This window comes from Haemaphysalis longicornis, unplaced genomic scaffold (assembly GCF_048455015.1).
Source record: "Haemaphysalis longicornis isolate Haplotype H1 unplaced genomic scaffold, Haemaphysalis longicornis Haplotype H1 scaffold_12, whole genome shotgun sequence".
In the NCBI taxonomy this organism is placed as follows: Eukaryota; Metazoa; Arthropoda; class Arachnida; order Ixodida; family Ixodidae; genus Haemaphysalis; species Haemaphysalis longicornis.
The window spans coordinates 54503380-54523243 of record NW_027526225.1 but is presented as its reverse complement, the minus strand read 5'-3'; the positions used below and the strand labels follow the sequence as shown (position 1 = coordinate 54523243).

Sequence of the window (19864 nt, the reverse complement as noted above, 5' to 3'; positions counted from 1 at the left end):
CTTGACCCGGGCGGCCGTGAAGTGGGGTGCTTCCGAAGAAACCCCGGGCCATCGATCTTGTTTCCCCTCGCGGCCACGTGCCTTTGTTACGCGCCCATGCCACTCTCCTCCTCCCCCTCGCTGCGGCTGTCTCGTGGCCGGGAGAGAGACAGTCCCGACGCGAACGCTCCCAAGGTGGCTCAGCGCTGATCACAGCCAGGCGTCGCGCGCTCCTGTCTAATCGGAAGCTGTTCAGAGCCGCTACCGGCCGTACGGATAGTGGCGTGCTCACGCACCCGCCCAAGCCAGGGGTCCAAGAAATAGCTGGGCAGGGACGGCGCGCGCTGTGAGGTGAATCTAAATTAATCGTAAACTTCGCCCCCGTCTCTTCCCTTGTACGCAGAGCAGTTCCAAATATCGTGCGCCGGATCTGTTGTCGGGGCAGTGGCGTGGTGTGGGCGGCAGGCAGGATGATTGCCAGATCTCGCCGCCATTGGGTGCTTTGCTCGCAAAGGTGTACCTTCGCCGCTGGGCTTCGCAGTCCAGCCGGGGTGGATCTGCAAGCGGACACCGACCAGCCCCCTTCCTCTCTTCCCCGCTCTCCCCACCTGGGCCCCCCTTGTGTTGAAGAAAAAGCGCTCACTTGGTCCCTTCGCTCGTAGTACGCGCTGCGACTGTTGGCATATACTGAATCTGTATCTGTATCTTGCAGGTTGGTGATTAGAGAGTTATAGCCGATCGGATAAACGATTCCCGGACGGTACGCGGTACCCGTTACCGGAACGTACCGGGAAGGCTCGTTTTAAGAGTTATAGCAGACCGTAACTACCGGACATGCTAGCGTGACTGGGAGCGACTTGGGTTATACGTCGTTTGGCAATTCTTCGTGAGTCTGTGGCGTTTCCTCATCGGTGGCAAGACGTGGGGAACGCCAACTAAGTCGATGTTACAGCTCCACAACGCACTGTTCTTGGGCTGTCTGCGGTACAGTGCTCCTGTCCTTTCTGGAGCGTGCCGCACAACTGCCGCGGTCACTTAAGGGTATACAAGCTCGGGACCTGCGAACCTGTCCTGGTCTACCACGGTGTACGTCCACAGCAGCGACCATTGCGCTGGCTCGGAATCATCCTCGCAAATTCCTTGGGGCCCACAACGTTTTGGCGTGGCCTAGAAAATTTTGGTAAACACTGTGCACATTCTGCGTTGCTAGCATCCCGAAAGGACGCCGCTAAACAATGTCAAAGAGACCGGCTTGATTTAGTGGGCACTTAAAACGATGACTGACATCGGGCGAAATGATCGATGTGTCGTCAGAAAGGTCCCAAAATGCCGGCGTGCAAGACTCGTCGTCGCCAGTGGATATGTTAGCGTGCCTGTGCCAACTCGACCGCACCGGCCGCGAAAACGCGCCGGCAGGTTCAGCCGTGCGGGTCACGTGACTTTGACGGCGCACCACGCTAAACTAGTCCGTTTTCTTTCCCGCCCGTGCTGTAAAAACGGGCCGTGACGGAAGGAGCTCCGCACGCGGCGAAAGCCGGTTTTCTACCAGAAGGTTTTGACACACCATGTGTACCCAGGGGTACCGCGCGCACCGTGCGTACCGGGACCCGGGACCAAACACAGTCTGGTCCCGGTACACACGGTACACAGGTTACATACAAAAGATCTCTACTATCCCCGCCCCCGCCAGAACGCCCCGTATATACATACGGAAGGCCGCCCCGGCGCGAAATGCGCTTCCTGGCCAATCTCTGCGCGCGTGCTCCGCATAACCGGGTTTTTATCCTGCAACCGGAGAAACGGGCGCAATACGGATAAATCTGGATTTAACGAACCTCTACGTAACGAATTCCGGTTTTTAACGAAGATTTAACGAACCTCTATGTAACGAATTCCGGTTTTTAACGAAGATTTAACGAACCTCTATGTAACAAATTCCGGTTTTTAACGAAGATTTAACGAACCTCTATGTAACGAATTCCGGTTTTTAACTAAGTTTTTTTAACTCCCCATTGCCATGCACCTCGTTTGGAGCCCATGTGTTTGAGACCTCTATGTAACGAAACGTCGCGGCGTCGTTACCTTGATGTCGTTACTCGACATCGACCTCGACGTCGTTACCTTGATGTAACGACGTCGGCGAGCTGATTGATCAGGCAATGTTTTTGGCGCTTTTACTCAAAAATTGTCCGGCAAAATAAACTAATTTACCCAATACTAGCAGGAACCAGCGGCAATGAAAAAGTCTGGAATCGCCTAAACACGAAATTCGTCAGGATAATGATGATGATAAACGGAGGTGCTACCACTATCTCGTGGCCAGCGTAGCAGTCGCTTCTGGCCCTGCTTGTGTAACGTGACGCCACACCAGCTAGCGAGAGTAACTACCCTTCACGTTTTTTTAAATTTTTTTTTCACCACAGTGCATTTCCACGTGGGAGTGCGGTTTCGTTTCCAGACTTAAGCTTTAAGGTGCTAGGGCGTCCTTCCAGCGCGTAGCCGCGCCTCTGCACTCCTATCTGCGGTACCGGTTCGTCGGTGATAAGTGCTGCTGCTAGAAAACGAAAAATAGCGTCTTTTCAAGGCAAGCGCACAAGTTTAACTGCCGTCTCCGCCGGCGAGAAAGAAGAATGCTGCCGTCTGGTAGAGTGTCCCAGCTAGCACCCCAGCAACAATCTTGAGTGCGGTAAAGAGAGCATAAAGTTCGCAAAAAAGGCACCCTTTTAGCACAAGGTTGGTTTTGTAAGAGTGAAAAAGGCAGCATCTCCACTCCGTAGATGATGGCGAGGGTGCGGAGTACGGGGACTTGAAATCACATCCAAAATACGCCCCGACCGTCATTCGATTTGAGCCGTGAGTTGCACCTTGATTATTCCCTACGTGAAACTGCAACTCACGGCTCAAATCGAACTTCGCTTGATTTTCGCTCGATGGTGGTGTGCGCACGGAGGGACGTGAACGGACATTGGGAGGTCCTAAGGTACTCCGTACCGATACAGGCAAGGGAGTAAGCCGTTTGGCTCTTGGGTACTAACTCACGGTCGTAGCCCAATGGGTAAGACGACTGGAACTGACTCTGTCTATTCTATACCAGACGCAGGCTCGAATCCTGCCGGTGCCTTAGGAACGAAAAAGAGACGCCGACCAGTCCAAACAAAACGTACTGACGTTTCGGCTCCCAGCACGGAAGCCTTGTTAACAATAAATGCACCACCAGAAGTGGGTCGTTTAAGTGGGCTTGAGTAATCGCTGCAAAGAGCGTGCGTAGATCGGGTTTAGATTTCCGTCGTTACGATTGACTGTGTTAGATGTGGTCTGAATGATTAGTGATTCCAGATGTAGCCGTGATGCTGTCACTTTTTCTGTTGCGACGATTCTTGCATTGTCCCAATCAATCTTGTGGTCATTCACGACGGCGTGTTCGGCTAAAGCATTGTTGCGGACGCTCTTATTCTTTACGTCACGTGCGCGCTGCTGCAGACGATTCTTATAATTCCCTGATTCCCCGATATACACGCCGCTGCAATCTGCACAAGGTATCTCGTATACCACACCGGGGAAGCGCTTCTTGGGCAAGCGGTCCTTGACTCTCATGCACGAGCTCATGGCGCATCTTTTTGGCCGGTGCCTGTGTGATTTTTTTGCTATTATAAATTCTATGCGCACGGACGCGGACGGACACTGCGGTCCTCGGTCCTAAGGTACTCCGCACCTCAAAGGCAAAATCGATACTTAAAGGAGCCATGAAGACAAAATACAAGTTGGGTTTATTAGAAAGACTGCTTAATCCCGATAACAATGATACCAATATCATCGCAATCTTCGAGCAAATAACGGATATATTAAAGAAAACGTGTGAAGCCGTGGCGACCCCCTAGCCAATTTCCCGCAACTTTTCTATGATGTCACAGAACCTTGTTTGTGCGATTGGCGCCCCCCTAACTGACCTGTCGCGACGACACATGACTGGACGTCTGTAATGGGGCCTCTAGTTCCATTTTACCGCATCACTTGAATGCTAACGTGCAGTTAACGGACTGAAAATTATGTTTTATTGCTGGCCCGTATGACGTCATTCTCGCTCATAACACGTCACTGTGGCGCAAAATTTGAAAGTTATGAAATACTTCTTGCTTTTTTTTCGTCAAAAAAACATCTTTTGGGGCTGCAATGGAGCTGAGTGAGAAATTGTATCCTAGTTCTTTCAAATTAAACGAAGTTGTATTTTCTCTTCATGGCTCCTTTAAGTTACGGTTGTTAATACAGGGGTAAGTGACCTTGCTTCTTTTGAACGCCGTGTAGTGCCTAAGGCCGAGCGAAAGCAGGAGGCGCAACTCACGCAGTTTTTCACCGTGAAATAAATCAATGAAGGGTGAGTTCGCCTTCACGGATGTCTAGCATTCTGTCTTCGTTTCTGCTTCATTCCCGCGCGCCCTTAAATGGGCCATGAAGACAAAATGCAAGTTGGGTTTATTAGAAAGACTGCTTAGTCCCGATAAAAACGATACCAATATCATCGCAATCTTCGAGCAAATAACGGATATATTAAAGAAAACGTGTGAAGCCGTGGTGACTCCCCGGCCAATTTCCCGCAACTTTTCTATGACGTCACAAAACCTTGTTTGTGTGATTGGAGGCCGCCTAACTGACCGGTCGCGAAGACACATGACTGGACGTCTGTAATGGGGCATCTAGTTCCATTTGAAAGCATCACTTGACTGCTAACGTGCAGTTAACGGACTGAAAATTATGTTTTATTGCTGGCCCGTATGACGTCATTCTCGCTCATAACACGTCACTGTGGCGCAAAATTTGAAAGTTATGAAATACTTCTTGCTTTTTTTTTTTTGTTAAAAAGCATCTCTTGCGGCTGTAACGAAGCTGAGTGAGATACTGAATCCCAGTTCTTTCAAATTAAACGAAGTTGCATTTTCTCTTCATGGCTCCTGTAACTCGAAACCTGAATGCAACGAAAAATTGAGAACTTTTGTCAACCTCGTTGCATGTAGGTTTAACTGTAGACAAAAGAAAACTGAAGTTTCATGGAAGAATGGCTGAATCCCACCTACGGAGCGACTTTTTACGGAAGCCCGTCTCGCGGGGCGCGTTTTCGCAGCACGCTGGCGGCATAACACGCTGCCGCCTGCTTTATCATGCGAAGCATAGAAATGCTTCGAATGTCTTCCCAAAGCGCCCGGACCCACGAACCATTGTCTCTGTTGTTTAGGAGAACTTATAAATAGCGGCTGGGTTACTCATCGACCCCGATATCGATTAGGCCGTAGGTAATTACGAAATCGATTCGTTGGTAGGTAAGGCGCCGTCGCATACGAAGCCTTACTCCTTTCTTTTTTATTTTATCCACCGGCCGAACACTATCGTGCAGACCTGCAGAAGGTATGCGTGTGGTACAGCGTGTAGTCTACTTGGAGCTACTTTACGTGTCGCTTTACCGCGTGTGGCCCACTTTACGAACTCTTCTACAAAGGGTCGTTGAAAGAATGAGAAAAGGTAAAGAACTGGTCCCTCTGCTCACGTAGGTGTAGTCAATGAGGTCACCCTCCTCGCTGGCTCAGTGGCTACGGCGTTGTGCTGCTGAGCCCAAGGACGCGGGTTCGATTCCAGGCCGCTTTTCCGATAAAAGCAAAAAAAAAAAAAAAAAAAAAAAAGGCCATCCCGCTCTGCGAAAGTCCAGCGCAGCTGTTGCAAGCCACACGCTGACGGGGAAGGAAAGAAATGCTCCTCGTTGTCTCGGCGGGATTGTCGCTTGCGCTCGGCTTCTCTGGCAACAAATGCTGGGTCCTGACATGTGCGCTCGGCGTCTTGGGCGACAACTGCTGGGTCCTGCCTAGCCTGACGCATGCGCTAGCCCTCGAATGACGTCAACGCCCTCCCCTTGCGAGAGCAGCTGCAAACCTAATCATTACCAGAACATAATAGGGGAGTGGGGGCGGCATTGTTAACCGGCGCCTTATCATCCATCATGTCGTTCCCATGCTTGTTTTGTGCTTGTCTCTTTACAAAAATACTGATTAGCCTGATTAGCCGGAAGCATGCGCTCTGCATCTTGGGCGAGAACTGAGGTCCTGGCTTGGTTTTTAAAGCGAAGCTTTCTACCTCTACCAGCCAACGGTTCTTTCGTAGCGTGTGGGACCACAAACGCCGAACGCGGCTGCGGAGGAAAGGGCGGTTTTCACCACGGAGCAGAGCGTACATGGCGCTGCGAATGGTTAGCCAGCGTTCTCCGCACGCTCACGCCGGCGGGTGCATCGGCGCGACCGGGCTTTGTCGTCTGATTTAGCGACGGTTGTTTTGGGCCTGTTTAGGCGCAGCTTCGCGTCCATTCCGCGCTTCCTACGCACGGATTGATTAAATTGTTCGACAGCATGCACCTCCTGGGTAACCCGGACGCGACGGAATAAAGTGGTCGTACGGCGAACATACGTTAGGGATTGGTTTGCAGGGCGGGAAAACAAAATGTAGAGACAACGTATACAGACATCTGGCCGCTAGAGAAACGTTACCCTTTGGGCACGGCTGCCACCAATTGGACTCCGTTTTCTAAATTGGTGAATATCAATTCGGTTGTGTTTTAACAAAAGGCGAAAGGAGCAACTGGTTCTGATAAATAGCGATTATAAGAGTTCCCTAACCTTTCTCGCAATTCTCAAACTTACTAAACGAACTAGTTTATGTCGGTATAAATGGAAATCACTAAGCTCACATGCCGGATTGTTTCGGTGTCCGCGCTTGTGTCGCGCGGTGATGTAGCCCCGAGCTAGCACATCGGGATGGCCAGGTTACGCTGTCTCACCCTTCGAATGATGCTCGTCTCCGTTTTCTTTCTGCCGACGCACGGCCGGGCTACAGCGGCGGCATCGGCCGCTCTAGTCCGGCCGTGGCCGACGCTGCTGCGTTCGGGACACCGCCCCTGCGAATTCTAGGTAACGGCTGGCAGAATCTCTGGTTTCACTCTTTGTAGAGCCACGTGTGTGAATTCAAGTGACGTCGCATGGGCTATTGTTGTGGGTGTCGTTTACAGCTTTGCTTTCCAACCACCTTCACAGTGTGGATTGGAGCCAATTTTGTTTTGTTTCACTAAGCCATGTAGCTCAAAAAAGATACTATTCCTTCGGGCCTCATTACCGGACGTCTTTCATTGAAAGGGAATCGAATTGAGATAAAACAGCAGGGGTTTCCGTACAACCAGAGAGAGAGAGAGAGAGAGAGAGAGAGAGAGGTAGTGGGGGGGGGGGGGGGGGCTTAGCCGTCCCCTGTCAAGACCAACGGTTCGCGTCGAGGTGGAGTCGTCCAAACTATTCCTGACTTCGCCTCGCGCGAAACTTTCGCGTCCCCGGTAACTCAATTAGCGGGGTGCGACGCTGCGCCCAACATGCGACGCCGTGAAGGGCTCCATCGGACGTTTCGCTCCCTGCCGAGTCCGGACGAAGCTTCGTTATCCGCTCAGCGCGTCCATCCACCTGCACAACGCTTCCAGCGTTTTTACAACGACGACGTAAAACCCTGCGTCCGTATAGCGCGTAGATAAATCGAGCATTTCGTGCAATATGTGGTAGCAATAAGCTGACGTCTGATGGCAGACCAAGTGCCCTGGTCAAGACTGAGTGGTCAAGGCTTTAATGCTGGAGAGGCGAACCATTAGACGCACCTTAACTACAAGCGACATCGTGCTTAGTAAGGGTTCGGGAAAAGGTCCTTTTCGCTGAGGCATCGTGGAGCAGGTATATTTTTGCGTAGGAAACTACGTTCGCGACAGAAGTGTTCAGTCAGGCTTGTGCGTTGCGTGAAAACTGCGCATTTAGGTAAGGATTCAAGACGTTTAAGAAAAGTAGGATTGATATTTATACTCCGTAACCAAGCCGCGTAAACTGTTTCGTAAGTTCGCGAAACCTTGCACACGTTACATGGCTAGGATTAATATTTATACTCCGTAACCAAGCCGCGTAAACTCTTTTGTAGGTTCGCGAAACCTTGCACACGTTACATGGCTCGCGTCCGGACCAAGTTTAACCCAATGAAGTGCTTGATGCCTGTAATTAAATTATAAAGAAGCCAGCCAATAAATGAGCATTTTCATTGATTCTCGATAGCATTTGAGTGCGTAACGCCATTACCGAAGAAACAGCTGGCCTGTGAAATACACTTCGTAAAGGAAAAAGATGCGGAAACCCGGACGTTTTCCTCGGATGCTTGAAAAACGTGGCTGTCTATGTCTATGTATGGGCCGGCCCAAGATGGTAATGCGTGACTCTTCGTCTTACAGATCACAACCGCAATCTGATTGATGGATTGATTGATTTATGTTAAGGTTTAACGCGCTGACGATACCCACGCGATGAGGCGCGCCGTAGTGGGGGGCTTCGGATTAATTTTGACCACCAGGGGATCTTCAACGTGCGCCGAAATCTCGCACACACGGGCGTTTTTGCTTTTCGCCTCCATTAGAAAAGCGGCCGCCGCGGCCGGGAATCAAACCCGCGTCCTCGTGCTTAGTAGCCCAACGCCTTAGCCACTGAGCCACCGCGGCGGGTCACAACTGCATTCTGAGGGCACCGCATGGGCTGAGAAAAGGCGAGGAAGTCACCCTATGTCGAATGCTGTTCAACGGGACCTTTCAGAAGGCATTTCTTCTTGGAGATTCAGCAGGCCACGTCACCACAATATCCGCGAAAACATCGAACAAGCCATATGTCTATGCATAAAGTCAACGGCGTCCACGTGTAATTTCTCCGTGACTCGGGCCTGAACGAAACTCTGTGAACGTTTTCCTTAACTTTACTCCTGTACGTGTGCTGTGTGTGTCAGTCTTTGTGTGCTTATCCGCGTCTTCGTTTCGTTCGCACATTCCCGCCCCTCTCATGTCCACATGGAGTAGCAAGCCAAACGCCGTGCCAGGCTGACTGATCGTTAAATGCATCCCTCCTCCTGCTCCTCCCAAACCAACGTTCAATCTGCGCATGGTGCATAGCGTAAAAGGCGACCGCACGGGAGGGCACACCTTGGGGCACATACATGAACGTACGACGTCACGTCACGTGATGTCTTTCTGGGTTGTACCCTTTCCCCGGAACGGGAACACCGTGGCTTAAAAAACCCGCCACTTCCCCCTTGAGCGATATTCTGAAGCCTAGCAGAGTCTGGCGTCAGTGTATTTCCGCACTTGCGTTCGAATACTTTAAGACAAGACGAAAAGGGGGAGATCAAAATGTTGGTTAATGCGGCTTGATGCGATTATGCGTTAAAGGACAACTGCACTCAAATTTCACCTCGGACAAACTTACTGTGAATGTACAGTACGTACCGCTAAACCAGCTGGGACATTGCTGGAATCCCCGGGAAAAGCGTTGTTAAAAGTTATAAACGTTCAAAAGTTCCGCCGCAGGCGACGCTGCACCTTCCGGCGAAACGCGCAAACAGCCATGAAGCGGAAGTGACATTGCGGCCGGCCGGGTGCTTTTTCCATCGGCCAGCCAGGAGAACCAGTCGAGCTCCGACGGGCTCTTCTCTGCAAGGGAAAGCGTTGTGCGCAGGTTTCCTCCGGCTGGGCCGGCTGCAACGTCACTTCGGCGTGGCCGTATTGGCCGCGCTCTCCTCAGTTTCTGATTCAAAATCGCTGATTTTTGATGGCCGTTAGCGCAGTAGATACGCGTATTTCCGCTCTCATAGTCTTTTTAGTAAGACTGAACGGAAATAAGGTCGTCAAGAGGTCCAAACTTTGAGTGCAGTTGGCCTTTAGCAAAACATTGCCCAGACACGCGCGGGCTCTCATTGAAGCGCAAAGCACACCTGGAAAAGTTGGTAATGGCGCATAACGAACGAGAAACCTGCATAACTTGATATTTTTTCCCTCTTCCAACAGCCGCAGCTGTTATCAGCCCCAAAACTAAATGACTGCGGTCGGCCCCCACCCCTGTCGCACCGAAACAAAGCGTTCTCTCTCCAGCGAGCAAGAGATGATGAAGGGAGCAGCATCCTAGCGCGAGAGACCAAGAGAGGCAGGAAAAGGAGGAGGAGGATGAACACGGGATGCGAGGATAGAAACAGGCGGCTTGCTGTTCTCAGCCCGCAGGCTGGCTCCCCCAACCAAGTGCACGTCACCGTGTTGTCAGGACTCCTACATCCTGGGCCGTGGCTTCGCCAACACCTCGCTTGTAGAATAAGCGTGTCGCGCATATCCTCGCCTAAAGAACCTCGCTCCTACGACTACAAACCTCAATTCGAGTGGCCGATGTCGTCGTGAATACATAGACGTACGAAGTAGCCACGGCGAGATGAGGTGAAGGGGTTTCAGAGCAGGCGGGCAGGGATCGCCTTTGAAGGAGGTGTTGGCCAACGCTGAAGCCACTCAGCTGCACGCTGTTGTTCCGTCGCTCTCGACCGCAACTTTCTCGTTTATGTCGGGTCCCGGCACTTGTGGTCGTCTGGGCTCTTCCAGGAAGGCCGTGCGGCGTAGAGACGTTTTATATTTAGACTCCCCGCGCTGGCGCACGCACGCACGCACGTACGCAAGCTCCGGAAGGGTGTTGCATCCGGCGGGAGCACGGCGCTATACAAGAGGCGCAGCGTAGCGGAAGGCTACGCGCGATTAGGGCGGAAACGTCAAGGCACCGTTTGCCGTGTGTGGATTGCTCTGACTACGGAGACTGCGATTGCGTAGCTACACCCGTAGCGGCATGCTAAGATCTTTGTATTCCTTAACCTTGTCGACTACGCCAGTAATATATAGAGCCGCTATCACAGGTCACTGCGGAATGGAAGCTCAATTGGTGCGTGTAACCTTCCTAGGCAACCCCGCCGCCGCCCCTTTTCAGCTATTTTTTTTCCTTGTTCTTGGTTAATATGCGGTTGGTTGAACTCTGTTGTAATCGAGGTCGCAGAATGAATTTCCGGCGCAGAACCTGTGTTTTCGAAAAGTGGTTCCGGAGCCCCCAAAGAACGATCATGCAGGTGGTCTCCAATCAATTTGCATAGGTCCGCACATTGGTTCGCGCGCTTCAGTGGACTGATAAACAAGCCTGCTTCGATCGTATGTATTATGTGGCAAAACGAACGCGTCGTTAGAGTTCTTCCATTGTTCGTTTGCTGCAAATGGTGTGCTTCTAACCCTTTTTTCACTGCCCGTGGAAACATTCCGACGATCCACTGCGTGCTGCGGAAGTAGATGTTCAGCGAAGCTGCTGTAAACCCCCACAAATTCTGGTGGGGGCGGATATAAAATCATCCTCGTCGTCTCGGTCGGTTTGCCGCTTGCGCTCGGCTTCTCTGGCGGCAAATGCTGGGTTCTGCCTTACATGACGCATACGTTCCGCGTCTTGGGCAAGAACTGCTCTACATATAGTTACACTAGTCACTTGGCTCGTAATTGTTTAAAGTTTGCTTTGCAATTGCGCCACTGCCTGCCCTTGGGGAACAGCAGCATTTTGAATTTTTGTTTGTATACTTTGATTTGAATGTCGTTTTAAACTACTAAATGTTTTTTTTTTTTTTCTAATTTCAGTGATAATCCAACTCCTCGAACCGGTTGGCGAACCGGTTCGGTACGTGATTTTGTCGAGCCGGAACTGAACCAGAACGAAATGATTTCGCCTGAACCAGAACCGTAACCGAACCGGTAATTTTTTCCGTTCGACATACTGGTCGTGGGTTCCGATCCCACCTGGCGGTCATTTTTTTCTGTATTTTCTTTCTTTCTTTCCAAATTATTTTTCTGTTTCAATGACCTACCACACCCTCTTCTTTGCTTTCCGAGGTTTTCTTGACTGCCAACTCTTATTTCTGTGTTATTTTCAACGAGCCCCTCATTTCCTATTCTGATTCGCTATATATATATATATATATATATATATATATATATATATATATATATATATATATATATATATATATATATATATATATATATATATATATATATATATATATATAGTTTTCCGGAACGCCGGTCAAAAAATGCACAGAAGTCGTTTTCGACCACGGTAAAACAAGGATGGGTTTAATAATGTTTCGGCCAAGGGACCGGGCTTCGTCAGATTACAGTGATGGCATTTGTCGTACAGGTTATATATGTTTCGAAACTACAAATTATCAGCAAAAAAGTAAAAGCAGCTACATCAGTTGAATGGGGTAAGGGAAAAAAAGTAAAGAGGCAAACACGAGATACAGCTGCTTGTCTAAAGCGTTACATAGACGCTATGGTGCCCAGCATTATGAATAACGGTTTTCTGCACAATGTCCGTGCTTAGGAAAAAGCAAGGCTATATTTACAAGGTTGGCTATAAAAATACCAAGAACCCGAACAAGGGCCCTAAACCGCGATAACGCGAACCATTGCCTATAAATATCCAGTTCAACAGCAGAACACAGTGTTATCACATTACTGCAGATTCAGGCAGCTTAATTTCCCCGGACACTCGTTTAAACCAGACGCTAAGGTGTTAAATTTGTAAATTAGGAATGACTCGCGAACTTCTCTATCATGGCGAGTACGAAAACCAGACTGAAGGATAGTGGCTTTGATATGGTCAAAGGAATGGCCTTTAAAGTTCATGTGTTTGGATAGCGGAAGATGGGGAAGGGAGCATGTGCCCTGTGGTTGTTGAAACGTAGTCTAAATGATAGCGCCGTTGCGAAGAGATAGGTTGCAAAGAGATAGCGCCGTTGCGATAGCTTGCAAAGAGAACATCCTAACATATAGATTACGTTTTCACTGTCGCAGCAAAGATCCCTATTTATTTTTGGGCAGTACTTAGAGGCTTAGGCGCGCCGATACTTAAAAGTATTTAGGCGCGCCGACGCTATTGATCGGAATGACCTCTTGATATTCAAGTGCGGCCTTCACCCCCCGAAAAAACTAACTTCGCGATTACGTACAACGCGTCAATTCCTAACAAAAGAAACATTTTAAGTAAACACTACCATATTCTTACGCAGAGTGACCGGCTGCAAGAAATTTTTCCCGAACCGCCACGAATAGTATACCGCAGAGTTATAAACCTTCGCAATATCTTAACTTCCTCAAAAACCACACGAGTCGTTCCATCTGGGTGTCACCCTTGCAAACAAGCCCCGTTGCAAGGTTTCGCACACATGCCTACTACCCGAACGGTTACCAGTTCAGCCTCTAAGTACTGCCTAAAAATAAATAGCGATCTTTGCTGTGACAGTGAAAACGTAATCTATATGTTAGGATGTTCTCTTTGCAACCTACAATATATTGGTCAAACGGCGCTATCATTTAGACTACGTTTCAACAACCACAGGGCACATGTAACCTCCCTTCCGCATCCTCCGCTATCCAAACACATGAACTTTAAAGGCCATTCTTTTGACCATATCAAAGCCACTATCCTTCAGTCTGGTTTTCGTACTCGCCATGATAGAGAAGTTCGCGAGTCATTCCTAATTTACAAATTTAACACCTTAGCGTCTGGTTTAAACGAGAGTCCGGGGAAATTAAGCTGCCTGCATCTGCAGTAATGTGATAACACTGTGTTCTGCTGTTGAACTGGATATTTATAGGCAATTGTTCGCGTTATCGCTGTTTATGGTCCTTTTTCGTGTTCTTGGTATTTTTATAGCCAACCTTGTAAATATAGCCTTGCTTTTGTATAAGCACAGACATCGTGCAGAAAACCTTTATTGATCATGCTGGGCACCATATCGTCTATGAAATGCTTTAGACAAGCACCTGTATCTCGTGTTTGCCTCTTACCTTTTCTTGCCTTACCCCATTCAACTGGTGTAGCTGATTTTACTTCTTTGCTGATAATTTGTAGTTTCGAAACATATAGAAGCTGTACGACAAATGCCATCACTGTAATCTGACGAAGCCCGTTCCCTCGGCTGAAACATTATCAAACCCATTCTTGTTTCACCGTAATCGAAAACGATATATATATATATATATATATATATATATATATATATATATATATATATATATATATATATATATATATATATATATATATATATATATATATATATATATATATATATATATATATATATATATATATATATATATATATATATATATATATAATGATTAAATGCGATTAAATGGTTATATTTAAACAAAAGTAATCGTCGAGCATTTCAAAATAATGCGGTCATTCAATAGGCTTTGTATCTATGTTAACGTTCACGTTAAAGCTCTCTATAGCCTCGACTTTAAACAATGGGAGGGGAGAGTTCCCTTTTCGCCTCCCCCCAGGCTGCAGGCACCCATGAATGCTCCCATTGTAGCGCGTACAGAAATCGCAGTCCAATGATAAAACTGTTGCCCATAGGGCGAGAGAGTTACAAAAGCCACTCCAGGTACGTTCCAAGGAGGTTACAGCATCTCCTTGGCTGTTTTGGCGGCCGCTTTCACAAGCCGGCCGATTGCACGAACCCGCGAAGGAAGGGAATGCGCCTTTCTTTTTCCCACTGCGATGGTAAAAACGCAAGCGACGACGCAACGAAACCTAAAGATAGAAAAGCGACGTTTTTCAGAAATCCCGTTTACCTAGTTAGCAAGCTCTTCGCGAAGGCTGTCGGTCGCTGAACCTGCGGCAGTCCACCACGCTATTTGTTTGCCGATGACACCCGCGAGGCTCCTCCTCCTATACTTAGCCCCGGCTGAAGCCTGTGACGTGCCAAGGCAAGAGTGAGAGGCGTTTGGAGGCGCTATTTCGGAGAACGGGGCACGCGAGTGCTTCGGTTCGGCGGTTAAGCAACAATTCGGGCGATTGAAGTTCTTCGGTTGCTCGGTCCCTGACACGTCGGAGCTGTCGCGTCGACACTGGCGAGTGCGGTGACGGGAAAACGGCTGACTATTTTTGTTTCGCTGTCACTTGCGTAACTGGCCGTAACGGCGCTGACTGACGACGCTGGTGCAGCGTTTAGTAGCTGGCTGACGTTGTTTTTTTTTTTTTTTTTTTTTTAAGGCTGCGCGTGTCTGAAGGCTGGTGACGGCCTCAGGTATAGTGAAAAGCGTGCAAAGTTAAGCATCTGAAATCGGCAAATTAACGAGACAGGTAGAGTTAATTTATGCTTGGGAACCGAAGAATGCGTTGGCAAATAAAAAAAAAGTAACGGAGCCAAGCAAGCACTTCTTATCGCGTATAGCGAATACGAAAGCGTTAATGTCGAATTGCCGAGATTGTCTCTCATGATCGTCATCATCCTTTTTCTTATGTCCCCATTCATTTCTCCATATAAAGCCACGGGCCATCCTTCTCGTGACAGAGTTTGTTTTATTTCATTCAATATTCCCGCCTTCGTACTCTCCCATCTATTGGAACAGATCCTTTCCTTCATCTTTTGGTTTTGCTACGCTTGGAGCAGCTCGAGCTGACATCTTTTTTTTTTGTTTCTGCTTTTCTCGATCACATTTCTTGTTATTTTTTCATTCGCTACCGTAAAAAAAGAAACAATGCGACGTGTGCGCGCCATTTAAAAAAAAAGAGATGCTGGTAGTCGCGGTTATGTACTTATGTTCTGCCTCAGGCGTATTTTACGTTTCCTTGCGCTGAATAAGGCGGACATTTAAAAGCCATAACAGCTGTTTTAGTACTTTGGAAGAGCCCTGCCTACATATACTGCGGGCTCAACCATTTCTTCAGCTGCTTTCTTATTGCATGGGCGTCGACCATTTTGTAGGCCACCTCTGGGCCGCGACGCCGGATTTTGTGCCTGCCGAGTCAACTGACGCGCTCAAAACGGGGACGACACAGGCAACGTCCGAACATGCGCAGCGACGCTTCAAAAGCGGAAAGAGCAACGGCGGCTTCTGCTTCCCTCATCCAACGGCGCAGAGTTCCCCTGTTGTTGAAGAGCGCCCTCCGACGTTCGATTGGACATCAATGCCTTCGCAGTTACAACTCCCTTTGATTTATTGTGGGGTCTAACGCAATGCGGAGCCGCAATGTCCTTGCGCTCAGCGGCACAGCACCTTAGCCACTGAGCCGCCACCGCTAAGGCTCACTAAATGTGCTCAGCTGTCCTCGGAGAAGAGATACGGCGCCAACATCCGCATCGCAGACGGAGAGCCAGCCAGACGAAGCTAGAAAGTATAACCTCACAGCACGCATCTCGGGACGCGCGCAGGCCTCGTTGATGACGCGGCGGCTCAAAACGGCTGCTGAACGCGCCCGCACGCGTTGACATACGAGGCTCGCTTTGTCGCGGCTCGAGCCGGGGCCGCAGCACGGGGCTATTTGTAAATCGCTTGCGACTCCCTCCCCTCCCTAGTGCCCCCCTCTCTCCCCCTCACAACCCGTTACACCTGCAGCGGTGCGGCAGGTGCGTCATACCGGGCGAATGAAGCTTTCGCCCGCGCGCACATCAGATCGGGATCGGGGCCAGAGGCCGCCTTAGAGCACGCGTGACGTCACCAGAGGGCACATATATACGCTCGGCATCAACTGAGCAAGCTGCAGGGCCGTCGCCGAGAAGCGTTTATGCTCGTCTTCGTCGGCGGCCGATCGGCTATTTTTCGCCGCAGCGCGCACCGACGTTGCACAAGACTGACCCCGCCGAAATCGGAGCGGTCACGCCCGCTTTGACGACCCGGCGCAAAGCGACACAGGCAATGACATCTTGAAGTGACGTCGGCGCGCGCGCGCGCGCTACGACGCAGAGGGATGGCTTCCGTTACCACGTTCCTCTTTCTTTTTTTCTATTTTATAAAAGGCCCCGTATACTCCAGGGGTACCAGAAACATTTTCGGCGAGGTCGAGTTCTCACGCGGTCTCACGCGATTGGCTGCGTGCGCAAAAACGTCACGGATAACTGCGCGCAGAGCCAATAGCGAGTTTTAGCGGTCCGTCTGTTCCGTAGTTTACGTAATAACCGTACTGACCGGGACCCGACTGCGCCTGCGCGCGCGGAAGGACGAGGAGGGAGGGTGAGGAGACGCACCCCACCATGGCGAATGCAAGGGCATGGCGAGGACCGGCCCGCGGAACTAATCAGGCCTACCGCGACGAATGCGCAAGTGCCCAGACGGGTCCCGGTCAATACGGGTAACCACGTACAACACGGAACATACGGACTGCTAAAACTCTCTAACGGAAGACCGCGTGGCAATTGAACCCCGCCGGAAAATTCCCGCGCCTCTGGCAATACGTAATCAGAAGAACGCGTTTTTTATATGAAGTAACAGAAAGAACGGACGGCTAATACCTTCAATCTGGCTAGGATACCAATGCCCTATCTGAGTGGTGTCGCCCCTCGTGGCTGTTATTAAAGCGAGCAGTTTATGAAGAAAGGAATAGCGCCATCCAGAAGATATAACGAATCCAAGCCCCACCGGTAGGCGGAACAACGAAGATACGCGCCAAGCTGTCGAAGAAGAATGCAAAATACAAGCAACGGAGCCAAGTAAGAGAAAGCGCGTCCAAAGGTACGCTTGATGGAGAAGGCAGGAAGAGAGATGGAAATAGGCTACAGCAAAAGCTGAGGAGGGGGATGCTGGAAGAGCGTTCGCACGAACGACCCAAGAATGGACACCGACTGATGACCAGGAGAACGTTGCAATTCCTCGGACAGACCCTCAGCGGCGAAAACCCGCCAACTGGTGTTCGCAGATAGTCAGGGAACAGCGCAAAACTGTAACTTCACACACGGCCACGGATCAGCTATATGCCTTCTGAAAGCGGGCCATCACCGCCTCAGAATGACAGACAGGGCGGTGTACACCGACGCGAAGTGGTTGAGCGCAACCTTGGAAGTGGGCGACCAGGGTCTATTTGTAAACTGCCCAGGCGCTTCCTTGCTCTCTCCGAACTCGGAGTGCCAGAGTTGCAATTAGATTGAGGCAGGTTGCCAGCCGCTGTGCCTCGAGCCTGCGGCCTTGTGGCAACTCCCCTTGTTGACTGCGGGGTTTCCGCGTCGGCAAGTGGCCGCCGCTGTGTGTATAAAACGGCCCCGGTCCCCAGACCCACTCAGGCCCGGCTGCACCTCGGTTCCGCGTGTGCACGGAACGTCTAGAAGGAAAACGTGTTCTAGCAGGCGTGTAGACTGAAGTTCTAGAACGAAGCGGCGTAGGTTTAGGGAAGCCGAAGGCAACCACAAAGTGCCATCCGCGGTGGCTCAGTGGCTAAGGCGTTGCGCTGCTGAGCCCGAGGACGCGGGTTCGATTCGCGGCCGCGGCGGCTGCTTTTCTGATGGAGGCGAAAAGCAAAAACGCCCGTGTGTACGAGATTTCGGCGCACGTTAAAGAACCCCAGGTGGCCAAAATTAATCCGGAGCCCTCTACTACGGAGCGCCTCATCGCCTGCGTTGCGTCGGCGCGTTAAACCCCACAATCAATCAATCAATCAATCAATCAATCAATCAATCAATCAATCAATCAATCAATCAATCAATCAATCAATCAATCAATCAATCAATCAATCAATCAATCAATCAATCAATCAACCACAAAGTCTGTTTCTGAGTGTGCCCACGGCGTTTATTCGGCGACGAAAGGTGCCCCAATTGCTGGGAATCGAACAATAAAAGTAATAATTTCTCTATTTCCCTGACAGCGGGTCTATGACGCGAACATACGCCTGGTACAGTAAACGCTCATTATAACGAAATCGAACTCTTAACCAACTCTTAACTCTTGACGCTTATAACGAAATCAGTTTCCTTCGACGGACGAGCTTTAATTGTATTTGCGTCAGGATATACCGGAAGTGACAGACAGTGGTGAGGTATACACAGAGACAACTTAACGACCGGTTCGTCGCTATCGGTTCAATCATGCCATGCTCTCCTGCGCTTATCTTCTCGAGAACACGAAAGTAAAGCTTTCACGCGACACAAAAGCTTTACCCACGACGCTGTACTGAAGAGCACCTTTAAGTCCCCCCCCCCCCCCCCCCCCTGTTGGCTGACACAATCCGACCGGTCGCGCGCAGATCCCCAATGACGCGACGCCAGCCCATCAGCTACATCTGCGACAACGTCTGCGCACGCAGGCAGAATTCTCTTGCTGGAGGCCAGGGACCACCCGTTGGATGGAGGACGCAGACTATGCACGCGTTTCGTGAGCACACTTGAGACACGATTGAGGAACTGGCAGGGCCTACGCCGCGCACTCAGGCTCGCATCTTTCCATAGCCTACAGGCGAATGGTTCGCGCGATGACCCTCTTCATCGTGACTTCTGTCAATGGACCTTTTTCCAGTAGCGTAGCATTCTTGCGGCGGCCGCCGAAATCACACTTGGGTGATTATAAAAGAACACGCCCCCTTTGTTTCCGCCTGCTCTGCGCAGCCGAGGAAGCCGTCCCAGGCGCCACGCATGGTTTTGGTGGCAGAAAAAAGTTTTCCATGGCAGCCGCAGCGCCTGCCCACCGCTTTTAGGGCTCAGAAAATAGAGCAGCATTTAGATGGCTCGGCGTTCAACGACTGGCTAATCCAATATGGCGTCGTTTTGTTTACATTTTGCTTCCCAAGAATGGCGGTTCGGTCGCTGGGAGCGAGTAGCGCATGCGCAGAGCGCTACTGGAAAAAGGTTCATTGTCCCTTCCACCAGAAAAGGCACGTGGTTCCACTAAAGCTCTCTACAGGACTGATGCCGGTCTTTCCCTAGCGAATTTCCTTGTGTCTGCATTAAACTGGATTTACCCGATATTGACCTTCACGACGGGTTTTTATTTCAGCAGCAGCAGCACGCAGCGGGATATGACAGAATCAAATTCACGGCTGAGCGCCGCAGAAGGGTCTCGGGGTGATCTGGTAGTGCACGCAGGCATCGCGCCTAAACCAAAATCAGCTTATTGTTCACCTTCAGGGACGCTACATAAGCTGTCGCCTTGACTTGCCGCATAACGTGCATTGGTTTCTGCTTGTTTGGCGACGCCCAAACGTTATCCCGTGAAAAAGCC

At 50.1% G+C, this 19864-nt stretch overlaps 1 protein-coding gene across 3 annotated transcripts in view; it reads right to left on the bottom strand.

Annotated features, from left to right (window-relative positions):
• Positions 1 to 19864, bottom strand: part of LOC144162671 (cAMP-dependent protein kinase catalytic subunit 1-like) — a gene marked incomplete in the record, with an annotated part of 437842 nt that overhangs the window by 231423 nt on the left and 186555 nt on the right.